Source organism: Monodelphis domestica, chromosome 5, assembly GCF_027887165.1.
Source record: "Monodelphis domestica isolate mMonDom1 chromosome 5, mMonDom1.pri, whole genome shotgun sequence".
NCBI lineage: Eukaryota > Metazoa > Chordata > Mammalia > Didelphimorphia > Didelphidae > Monodelphis > Monodelphis domestica.
The window spans coordinates 115366392-115378923 of record NC_077231.1 but is presented as its reverse complement, the minus strand read 5'-3'; positions in this window follow the sequence as shown (position 1 = coordinate 115378923).

The window sequence follows — 12532 nt, the reverse complement described above, 5'->3', positions numbered from 1 at the left end:
TTAACACTTTGATGGGAACTTCTGTCCATGCAACCTCCTTGTTGACTACTTTTTAACTTTTTTGACAGAAGTTTTTATTTGCTTTTGTCTTCTGATGGTACTGGAATATTTTGGTTAAATGAGTTAAATGGTTTTAAAAAAGCCTCTTGAAAAGGGCTATAATGTAGTTCAATATACTAGATATAACAACTCTCATAGTGGGGTCTAGATTTATCTATCACAATCAGAAATGAGTAGAGATGGCCCATTCATTCAAGCCTACAAGAAGGAAAAGAGTTCGACCCAAGCACAGTGTTAATCCAGAAGCTGAGGCTAGAGATGCCTAAGCAGAAGAAAATGATAGATGTGATGGAGAAACACTATGGGCTGAGAGAAGGCCAAGAGATAAACCCAGAAGAAAGTAATTATACTGGTCCAAATAGAGCCCCAGGGCAACTAGGTGGCACAGTGGATAGAGTGGCAAGCCTGGAGTTAGGAAGTCATCTTCCTGAATTTAAATCTGGCCTTAGGCATCTACTAGCTGTATGACCCTGTGCAAGTCACTTAATCCTATTTGTTTCAGTTTCTTCATCTGTAAAATGACCTGGAGAAGGAAATGGCAATATCTTTGCCAGGAAAATTTCAAATGGGATCATGAAGAGCTAGACATGATATAAAAAAAATGGGTGCATAACAACGAAAAATAGAGCCTCATGGAAAAGAATATTCTGACCAAAAGAATTACAAGAGTTCTTGGATAATTAAGAGATACAGAAAGGAATTTTAAATGCAATGAAAGCAATGGAAAAATGAATGAGAAGATTAAGATGTTAGAATAGGAGATGGTAAAACTTATCCAGAAAATGGACTCCTTCAAAATTAGAATGGACCAAATACTAAGCAAAGCTTCCATGAAAACAATAAGAAATATTAAAAACATTTTTTAATTTTTGAAAAGAAAATAAAAAGTATAATAATAGCAAATACAACTCTCCTGATAAACAGTTAATTAGTCTAATTTAAAAAGAGAAAAGAAAACCAAATAGTCAGAATCAAAGATTTTTTAAGTCATAAAATGGAAAATGAAGCAAAGGAAACTGTCAGAAACGATATTCCTGACTATATGTCCAAATGAATTAAATGGATAAAAGTTTGCAAAAATATAAAATCCCTAGGTTAAAAGAAAAATTTGAGAATTTCAATGGCTGAATTTCAGAAAAAGGAATTGAATGTCATTAATGAACTCCAAAGAAATAATTCATAGGATCAGATGGATTGACATTTGAATTCTATCAAACATGTAAAAAAGAATTAACACACAATAAGGCACAAAGCAGAAATGAAAAAGCAATATTCCTGATGCATACTGAAGTAAAAACACTAAATGAAATATTAGCAAACTAAAACATATTTAAGCTATAACTATGTTAGACTTACACTAGAAATAAAAGTAATTTTAAAACCACATCCTTATATCAATAGCTTCTGCAAATCTTTTGGCAAAATTTAACAGTCATTTCTATTAAACAAATATGAAAATTGAATGTAATAGACTTCTCTACTAGCAGCAATGCAATAATCCAGGAAAATTCTGAGGGATTTATGAGAAAGATGCTATCCATATTCAGAGAAAGAACTATGGGAGGAGAAAAACAGAAGAAAAACAACTGCTTGATCACATGAGTTGATGGGAATATGATAGGGGATGTAGACTCTAAGTGATCACCCCAGTGCAAATATTAATAATATGGAAATAGGTCTTCATCAATGACACATGAAAAACCCAGTGAAATTGTTCATTGGCTATGGGGGCTTGAGGGAGGGAAGGGAAAGAACATGAATCATGTAACCATGAAAAAATATTCTAAATTAATTTAATTAAAATTTTTCAATTCAAAAGAAAAATCAACAAAAAATATGAAAAAAATGCATAACAAATGAACCTTTTCTTACCATGGTAAATAGTATCTATCTAAAATGAAGAGTCAACATCATATTTAATGAAGAAAGGCTAGAATGTTTTCCAGTAAAATCAGAAGTAATGCAAGGATATTCATTATCACCACTATTACCTGATATATTTCTAAAAATACTAGCTATAGCATTTATTAAGACAAGAAAAATAAATTGAGGTAATACGTATAGACAAGGAGGAAACAAAATGATTACTTTTAGCATATGATTAATTTAGAAAAATTTATTCAACTTAAAATTAATTAAAACAATAATTTCAGGAAATAACATCATGTAAACTATATCTACATAAGCAATCAGCTTTTCTATAAATCATCAAGAAAATCCAGTAGGAAGAGATAGAAAGAAAAACTCCTTCAAAATTACTACAGAATATAGTTTAGGAGTCAGTAGAGTTCTCCCAAGATACACAGGAACTACAATAAACCACATTAATCAGAAATACAGACCAAAATATTTGGAAAATATTAATTTCTTATGGGTAGGCTGAGTCAATATGTAGTTAAAATGACCATACTGTCTAAGACAATCTACTTATTCAGCACCATATCAATCAAAGTAACAAAAGATTACAGAGCTGAAGGAGGGAAAGATAATTCATCTGGAATACCAAAAAATCAAAAAGAAAAGTAAAGGGGGAAAATGTGGAAAACAACAACAAAAAAATCTAGCAGTACCAAATCTCAAACTATATTACAGATCTGTAATCATCAAAACAATTTGGTACTGGTTAGCAAAGAAAGCTGGAACAGATCAGTTAAATAATACATGGAAGGAAATGAACATAAGAGCAGATGATTTAATAAATCCCAATCCCCATCTACTAGAGCAAGGATTTGCTCTTTGTCAAAAACTTCTAGGAAAATCAGAAAGCAGTCTGACAGAAATTCAACTTAGATCAACACCTCACATCATATATCAAGATAACAGGTTTTGATGTAAAAGGTTATATCACAAGTAAATTAAAATAATGAGGGGGAAATTATTTTACAACTATGGAAAAAATAAGAATTTATGACCAAACAAAATCTAGAGAATATAACGAAAGATAAAATGAATAATTTAGTTACATAAAATTAAAAATGTTTCACAGAAACAAAACCATTGCAGTTAAAATTAGAAATTAGATGGGGGGGGGGGGAATCTTTAAAGCAAGTTTTTTTTTATCAAGGTCTGATAACTAAGATATGCAATATATGTAATATTATATTTCATATGTAATATAATTCAGATTTATAAGAACAATAACCATTCTCCAACAAATAACTGGTCAAAGAATATAAACAGGCAACTTGCAAAGGAAGAGATTCAAACTATCAATAGTCAATTTTTTAGATATCAATATCAATAGTCAAATTTTTAAAGTGTTTCACATCACTAAGCATTAGAGAAATGTAAATTAAATTCTAAGGATCCATGTCATACTCATCAAATTGGTAATAAACCAAACAAGGTGCTATAGAGAACATACTCATCCAGTGTTGGAGCTGTGAATTGACTGGTCTTGATGATTCTAGAGATGAATGTGGAACTATGCCCCAAAAGTTAAGAAATTGTGCATATTCTTTGATAGCCACTTGTGGTGATCACTAAGGTGATCAAGAGGAGGAAAGGGTGTTTGTGTGTGTGTGTGTGTGTGTGTGTGTGTGTGTGTGTGTGTGTGTGTGTGTGTTCTCAATCCACTGAGCCACTTAGCTGCCCCTGTGATAGCTATTCCTAGCCTATGATACTACCAGGGTCTTAGGAATAACCTTGAGGAGTCGGGTTTTCTAACCTCATTGTTCTCACCAGCCTCGACCATATTTTTCTCGTTCATTATAAACCAGAGAACTCAAGCAGCTATTAGCAAAGATATTGTAATAAGGAGGATGAGTTTGAAGGGTTCTGGGGGTAGAGGGAGGGTCAGCATGGGGTACACTCCCCCGCAGAAAAGCTTAAACACCAAGTTCAAAGTAATGAGCCCCAGGGCCATGTGTGGCAAAGGAGTACCTTGGGTCTTCACACTGGGAGTCCTTTTCTCTCTTTCTGGAGTCCTCATGGTGTTCACCTTAATTCTAACAACTTGCTACACTCTGATTATCAGTGCTCTTGCAGAGGGCACCACTAACACTTCTCTCTGTCACAATCTCTGAAGGTATCTTTCTTCCACATCTAATTTGATACTACTACAACCTCAGAATGGACACTGCTACTAACAGTCATAGGGACGCCACTTTGTCCAACCTTTTCAAGGGTGTAATAACATCCCCTGGTCAATGGGGGTGAGGGGATGGAAAAAAACCCAACCCAACATTTTTTTTTCTTAGCCAGTCCCCCTCCTAGTCCCTAAGGCAATTCCCTCTTGGGAATCTTTGAACATGGGTTTAAACTCCTCTGGATTGATTGGCTGACCCAAAAGGTATCTGATTTTTTCAGCCAATTGCAATATTTCCTGAGTATTTTCATTTGCCTTTATCCATTAATCAAAGCAATTCCTTTCAAAACAACTGAGGACTTGCTTGTGTCTGATTCATGCTTTTGACTGATTCCATCAAGCTGTGTGGGGGAAATAAAGCATACAGGTTGTAAGATAAAAGACCCTATCAAATATGAAAGCACTCTGAAAAGCTAAAAGTGCAATAAAAACATAAAGGAGAATTGCTATTACTCTAGTATTTTATAGTGCCTGGGGAATTTGACTCTGTCTTAGGCCAAGTCCAGTTCATGATGAGCATCATGCATTCTTCCTATTCAATGTAACTGAAACTTATTGTCCATCTGAAATTTCTGTCAGCATGTTTACTGAAGGATGTACCCTATGTGGGCAGACAACACTGATTTAAAGAAACTTTTTTCATGGTGTAAAAGACATAAAATAGAGACCAAGATGAAATTCTCTATTGAGCTGGTGTTATTTTGAAAAATTAACTGGTCTCTTACTGTTAGTTCTAATAAAAGCTGTGTGACAGAAATTTAGATTTCAAGTTGCTTATCTTAAATGGTTTAAAATTTGAATTATTTTAAAATTTATGAATAATAAATCTTTAAGTTGAAAAAAAAGCCTATCCATCTAATTGCATATCATAGTCAGGACAGACATTTTTCACTAACCTGCTTTTCCCTCTGAGATCACATTATGTTAGATCACATTCTTCTGAATGGTTATGGATCTCATCCAGGAAACTCTCCGATGTTCTTGTACTTGAAGCAATCAGCACAATACTAACCACCAGCAGGAAACATCTAGAGAACCTTGCTGCCTCTAAGGAATCCTTCTTTCACCTTGGACTCTGGGATGGATCTCCTCTATGACAGTGAGGAACAATTTAGGTGAGACAACCTCTCCCTCTTACCCTTCCCATCATCACCACTTACAAAGAGAAACAACACCCATTGGATAGGATGGAGCAAGGAGAAGGAGCACTTTGATCTGGAAAATTGCAGGGATAGTGAGTTGGTGGTGGTCCTTGGTTTTTTAAGAGAACCATTGATATCATGGGGTAATATCTTGATTCAAGTGGGAATCAACTTAAGTGGGACAGAGCAGTCATCAGCTTCGCTCTCTCTTCCAGTCATCAAAGTCCAGTGGCAAAACAAAAACCAGGACAACTGGCAATGGCCAAGGATGCAGTGGATGACCTGGGCATGACTAAGCTCTAAGCTTTCTCCAGCACCTACTTTTGCCATCTTCATGGCCATGAGAACAAATTGTTCTCATCCTCCCATTCCACAGGAGAAAGTCTTCACATGCTTGAGAAAAACATCCCTTTAACTCACTTCTGGGTTTGAAGCCTGTTGAGTTACCTTCAACTTGATTTAGTCCATCTGCTGCGATGGTTTTACCAGGATGTGGCCACTGTGCAAGCTATAGCTTCTTAGAGCCACAGTTGAGGATGGGGTGAAAGGTAAACACCAGAAGTGTATGAACAGCCCTGAAATGGGCTTAGCAAGCCCTCACACCAAAGGTCATGGGGAAGTAGATTTGCACATTCCATTTAGGAACAATTGAAGAATTAATTTGATCAAGGTTAAAGAACTTGAAGAAACAGGCAGGGAGAGAGAAGGAAAACATTGGTTGGCAAGAAGGAGTTGGCTAGAGACTAAAGAGTTTAATGAAACATGGTCAGAGCTTCTCTGAAGTAGTATCCCATCCTTCAGTACATATACTGACAGAAATTTCCAATAGGCAACAAATTTGACTCAGCTTTTAATAGGAGGAAGGCAGTAACCATAAGGAGAATAAGATCCCAGGATATAAGTTCTTTCAGTGCATGGTTCCACCATGTTGGCAAGGAGGCAGGTGATAAGAAGTCTGTGGAAGAGATGGCCATAAATGATGCTTTTAAGGGTCCAAGATCATGGTGGAACATTAACCTTCTGATAGTTGAAGAGCCACTATAGTTATGCAGCTATTGGAAAATTGGTGGAACATACTATGACCCAGAACTTCACCTCTGAGTTTACATGGACCAGGTACAGCAAGATTCAGTGAAAAGAGCATTAGAATTAGAGGACCTGGTTCAAATCCCAATGCTTTCACTTGATGCTTGTGTGATCTTGGGGAAATCATTTAATTACTCTGGATCTCAGTTTCTTCATTTGTTAAAAAAAAAGGAAGGATTGTAAATATTACTAGAAATGTTCATTATTAGAAAATTACAATGGCGAGACATCCTTTCAAACCTTATGGGATGCAGCCAAGGCAGTACTTAGAGGAAAATTCATATCCCTGAGTGCATATATTAACAAATTAGGGAGGACAGAGATCAAGGAATTGGAAATGCAAATCAAAAAACTTGAGAACAAACAAATTAAAAACCCCCAAAAGAAAACCAAACTAGAGATCCTAAAAATTAAGGGAGAAATTAATAAAATCGAAAGTGATAGAACTATTGAGCTAATAAACAAGACTAGAAGCTGGTACTTTGAAAAAACAGACAAAATAGACAAAGTACTGGTTAATCTCATTTAAAAAAGGAAAGAAGAAAGGCAAATTAACAGTATCAAGGATGAAAAGGGGGATCTCACCTCCAATGAAGAGGAAATTAAGGCAATCATTAAAAACTACTTTACCCAACTCTATGGCAATAAATATACCAACCTAGGTGATATGGATGAATATTTACAAAAATATAAATTGCCTAGACTAACAGAAGAAGAAATAGATTTCTTAAATAATCCCATATCAGAAAAAGAAATCCAACAGGCCATCAAAGCACTTCCTAAGAAAAAATCCCCAGGGCCTGACGGATTCACCAGTGAATTCTATCAAACATTCGAAGAACAGCTAACTCCAATACTATACAAACTATTTGACATAATAAGTAAAGAGGGAATTCTACCAAACTCCTTTTATGACACAAACATGGTACTAATTCCAAGCCAGGCAGGACAAAAACAGAGAAAGAAAATTATAGACCAATCTCCCTAATGAATATAGATGCAAAAATCTTAAATAGGATACTAGCAAAAAGACTCCAGCAAGTGATCAGAAGGGTCATCCACCATGATCAAGTAGGATTTATACCAGGGATGCAGGGCTGGTTCAATATTAGGAAAACTATCCACATAATTGACCACATCAACAAGCAAACCAACAAGAACCACATGATTATCTCAATAGATGCAGAAAAAGCCTTTGATAAAATACAACACCCATTCCAAAAACACTAGAAAGCATAGGAATAGAAGGGTAGTTCCTAAAAATAATAAACAGTATATATCTAAAACCATCAACTAATATCATCTGCAATGGGGATAAACTAAATCCATTCCCATTAAGATCAGGAGTGAAACAAGGATGCCCATTATCACCTCTATTATTTAACATTGTATTAGAAACACTAGCAGTAGCAATTAGAGAAGAAAAAGAAATTGAAGGCATTAAAATAGGCAAGGAGGAGACCAAATTATCGCTCTTTGCAGATGACATGATGGTCTACTTAAAGAATCCTAGAGATTCAACCAAAAATCTAATCAAAATAATCAACAACTTTAACAAAGTTGCAGGATACAAAATAAACCCACATAAGTCATCAGCATTTCTATATAATTCCAACACAACTCAGCAGCAAGAACTAGAAAGAGAAATCCCATTCAAAATTACCTTAGACAAAATAAAATACTTAGGAATCTATCTCCCGAGACAAACACAGGATATATATGAACACAACTACAAAACACTTTCCACACAACTAAAACTAGACTTGAACAATTGGAAGAACATTAACTGCTCATGGGTAGGACGAGCCAATATAATAAAAATGACTATCCTACCCAAACTCATCTAACTATTTAGTGCCATACCCATGGAACTTCCAAAAATTTTTTTTACTGATTTAGAAAAAACCATAACAAAGTTCATTTGGAAGAACAAAAGATCAAGGATATCCAGGGAAATAATGAAAAAAAATACAAAGCAAGGGGGTCTTGCAGTCCCAGATCTCAGACTATATTATAAAGCAGCGGCCATCAAAACAATTTGGTACTGGCTAAGAGACAGAAAGGAGGATCAGTGGAATAGACTGGGGGCAAGCAACCTCAGCAAGACAGTATATGACAAACCCAAAGATCCCAGCTTTTGGGACAAAAATCCACTATTTCATAAAAACTGCTGGGAAAATTGGAGGATGGTGTGGGAAAGATTAGGTTTAGATCAACACTTCACACCCTACACCAAGATAAATTCAAAATGGGTGAATGACTTGAACATAAAGAAGGAAACTATAAGAAAATTAGGCGAACCAGTGGATTTACGCGTCGGCTATGGGGGGTGAGGGGGTGGGGGGGAGGAAAAGAAAATGATCTATGTCTTTAATGAATAATGCTTGGAAATGATCAAATAAAATATAATTAAAAAAAAAAGAAAATTAGGCGAACACAGAATAGTATACATGTCAGACCTTTGAGAAGGGAAAGACTTCAAAAACAAGCAAGAATTAGAAAGAGTTACAAAATGCAAAATAAATATCTGGAATACATCATATTAAAAAGTTTTTGTACAAACAAAACCAATGTAACCAAAATCAGAAGGGTAGCAACAAATTGGGAAACAATCTTCATAAAAAACCTCTGACAAAGGCTTAATTATTCAAATTTACAAAGAACTAAATCAATTGTACAAAAAAATCAAGCCATTCTCCAATTGACAAATGGGCAAGGGACATGAACAGGCAGTTCTCAGCCAAAGAAATCAAAACTATTAATAAGCACATGAAAAAGTGCTCTACATCTCTTATAATCAGAGAGATGCAAATCAAAACAACCCTGAGGTATCACCTCACACCTAGCAGATTGGCTAACATGACAGCTATGGAAAGTAATGAATGCTGGAGGGGACATGGCAAAGTGGGAACACTAATTCATTGCTGGTGGAATTGTGAATTGATCCAGCCATTCTGGAGGGCAATTTGGAACTATGCCCAAAGGGTGATAAAAGACTGTCTGCCCTTTGATCCAGCTATAGCACTGCTGGGTTTGTACCCCAAAGAGATAATAAGGAAAAAGACTTGTACAAGAATATTCATAGCTGCACTCTTTGTGGTGGCCAAAAATTGGAAAACGAGGGGATGCCCATCAATTGGGGAATGGCTGAACAAATTGTGGTATCTGTTGGTGATGGAATACTACTGTGCTAAAAGGAACAATGAACTGGAGGAATTCCATGGAGACTGGAACAACCTCCAGGAAGTGATTCAGAGCGAAAGGAGCAGAACCAGGAAAACATTATACACAGAGACTGATACATTGTGGTACAATCGAAGGTGATGGACTTCTCCATTAGTGTCAATGCAATGTCCCTGAACAATCTGCAGGGATCTAAAAAATACTATCCACAAGCAGAGGATAAACTGTGGGAGTAAAAACACCAATGAAAAGCAACTGCTTGACTACAGGGGTTGAGGGGATATGACTGAGGAGAGACTCTAAATGAACACTCTAATGCAAATACCAACAACAGGGAAATGGGTTCAAGTCAAGAACACATGTGATAACCAGTGGAATCGTGCGTTGGCTATGGGAGAGGGAAAGGTGGTGGGAGGGGGGGGGGGGTGGGGAGGAAAAGAAAATGATCTTTGTTTCCAGTGAATAATATTTGGAAATGACCAAATAAAATAAAGTTTAAAATTTAAAAAAAAAGAAATGTTCATTATTGCTCATATGTAAGCCAAGTCAATATATAATAAAATGATTAATCTATATTGATTTATTTATTTGTGCCATACTAATCAAACTACCAAGATTACTTTAGGCAGCAAGAAAAATAATTCACTGAAAGGAACAAAAGTTGAAAAACTCAAAAGAAAACTGGAAAAAAATAAAAAAGGGAAATAAGGGAGACCAGGTCTCCAACTATTTTACAAAACAATAATCATAAAAATGATTTCGCACTGGCTAAAAAGATGACAAGCTACTTAACCCCATTTGTCTCAGTTTGCTCATCTGTAAAATAAGTTGAAGAAGGAAATGGCAAACCACTTCAGTATCTTTGCCAAGAAACTGTAAATGGCATCACAAAGAGTCAGACATGACTGAAAACAACTAAACAACATCAAGAGATGTAAGTAGAACAGATTAGTTACACAACATACAAAAGGAAACACAGTAGTATAGTGTTAAATGAATCTAAAGAACTCAACACTTAGATAAGTACTCACTATTTGGCAAAAACTGCCGGCAAATTGAAAAGCAGTCTCAAAGAAATCAGGTTGTGATGCAGCATAAAAGATCATGTCACAAACAAATTAGAGCACATAAGAAATTAACTCTTACAATTATGGATAAGGGAAGCATGTGTGACCAAAAAAGGAGCCAAGAGGATCACAAATGCAAAAAGGGAAATCTCATACTGGCTACATAAAAAGAATAAGTTATTGTGCAAAACAACAACAACAACAACAACAACTAATGTAGTTAAAATTTGGAGGGAAATAGGTAGGGCTAAGTCTGACCCCCAAATCATACTCAACCCATAGAACCAAACCATCAAAGAAAAGCTAGTTACTAAAGCTTCTGTCTTCCATAAAGGTCACCCCCCACCCCAGCTTCATTCAGGGCTACCCTTGAGGTTCATTTTGGCCCAATGTCACCCTTATAAAAATGTAAGGGTATGTGGGTAAGCCTTTGCTCTGTTGTTATTCATCCTTCATTTTCAAGGAGGGACATCATGAGGTGATATCTTGACATGTGCATGAATTGGATTTAAGTGAGGCAGAGTTGCACAAAGTCATCAGTCTTATTCTCTCTTCTAGAGTCATCAAAGTCCAGTGGCAAGATAAAAGTCAGGATGACTATTGATGGCCCAGGATGCAGAAGCATATTCAACATCTGACTAGCCTCTAAGCCCTCCAGAGCATCTGCTTCATCTTCCTTCATGGGTTTTGAAACAAACTGTTCTCATCTGCCCATTCCTCCAGGAGAAGTCTTCACATGTTCGAGGTGGACACGTCAAAACTCACCAATGGGTTTGTGACCCATTGCTTATCCTCAGCCTTATATAACCCATCTGCCTAGATGGTTTCCAGGAAGTGGCTACTGTGCAAGCTACAGCTTCACCAAGCCACAGGTGAAAGTCGAGGGCCAGGTAGACACCAAAACAGATGATTAGTCCTGAAAAAGGCCCAGGAAGCCCTTACCTCAGAGGTGCAAGTCCTCCTTGAACATCCATACACCCCAATCCTGTATGGGAAAGGCATCGGTATAACTTTCCCATTGCTTCCCCCCTCCCCGGGGAGTTTGATATTAAATTTAGAAATTTGCAAGTACCTATGGGCTTCCAGGCTAGGTGGGTGCCCTTAAATATCTCTTCCACAGTCTGAAGCTCTATGCAACAGTGACTCATTTGGATTTAGAAATACTTTTCTTTTTAAGAGCCACTTTAGGGGCTTTTAGAAGTGATAAGCATCAGAATACAGATCAAAGCATACTATTTTTTCATTTTTTTTATTTTGGGGTTTTGGTTTCTTAAGAATATTCTCTAACAAACCAATATGGAAGTATATGTTGCATGATAATACATATATAACCCAGATCAAATGGCTTACCATCTCTAGAAGGGGAGAGGGAAAGGAAGGAGGGAGATAATTTGGATCTCATAAGTTAGGAAAACATGTTGAAAATTATTATTACATGGAATTTGGAAAATATAATGTCAAATTTTTTATTTTTTATTTTACATGTAATTAAGAAAAAAGTTTAAATTAAAAAAAAAAGAAGGGACTAGTGGTTTTATGACTCCTGGACTTGCAGTTCTGTAGAATAGTCCACTCATATTAGATATTGGGAAACCAGAGTCCAGAAAGTAAAGTCACTTCCTCATGTCACACAGGCATTACATAGCAAAGTCAAGATTCAAACCTTGATTTCTGACTGGAAAACCAGTGTCCTTTCCATCACACCATGCCTCTTCTCCCCAACAAAGATTCATTCAGGATTATTTTATACCCAGAAAACATTCCTCTGTGACTGAAGCTTCCAGAAGTCTAGGCACTAGGGGATGCAGAATGAAAACACAGGCACCCACCTCTCTGCCTGCTCCTGACATCTCAAGGGTACCTTAGGTACAGTTTGCTGACTCCTGGATTAGGAGAACATTCATTAA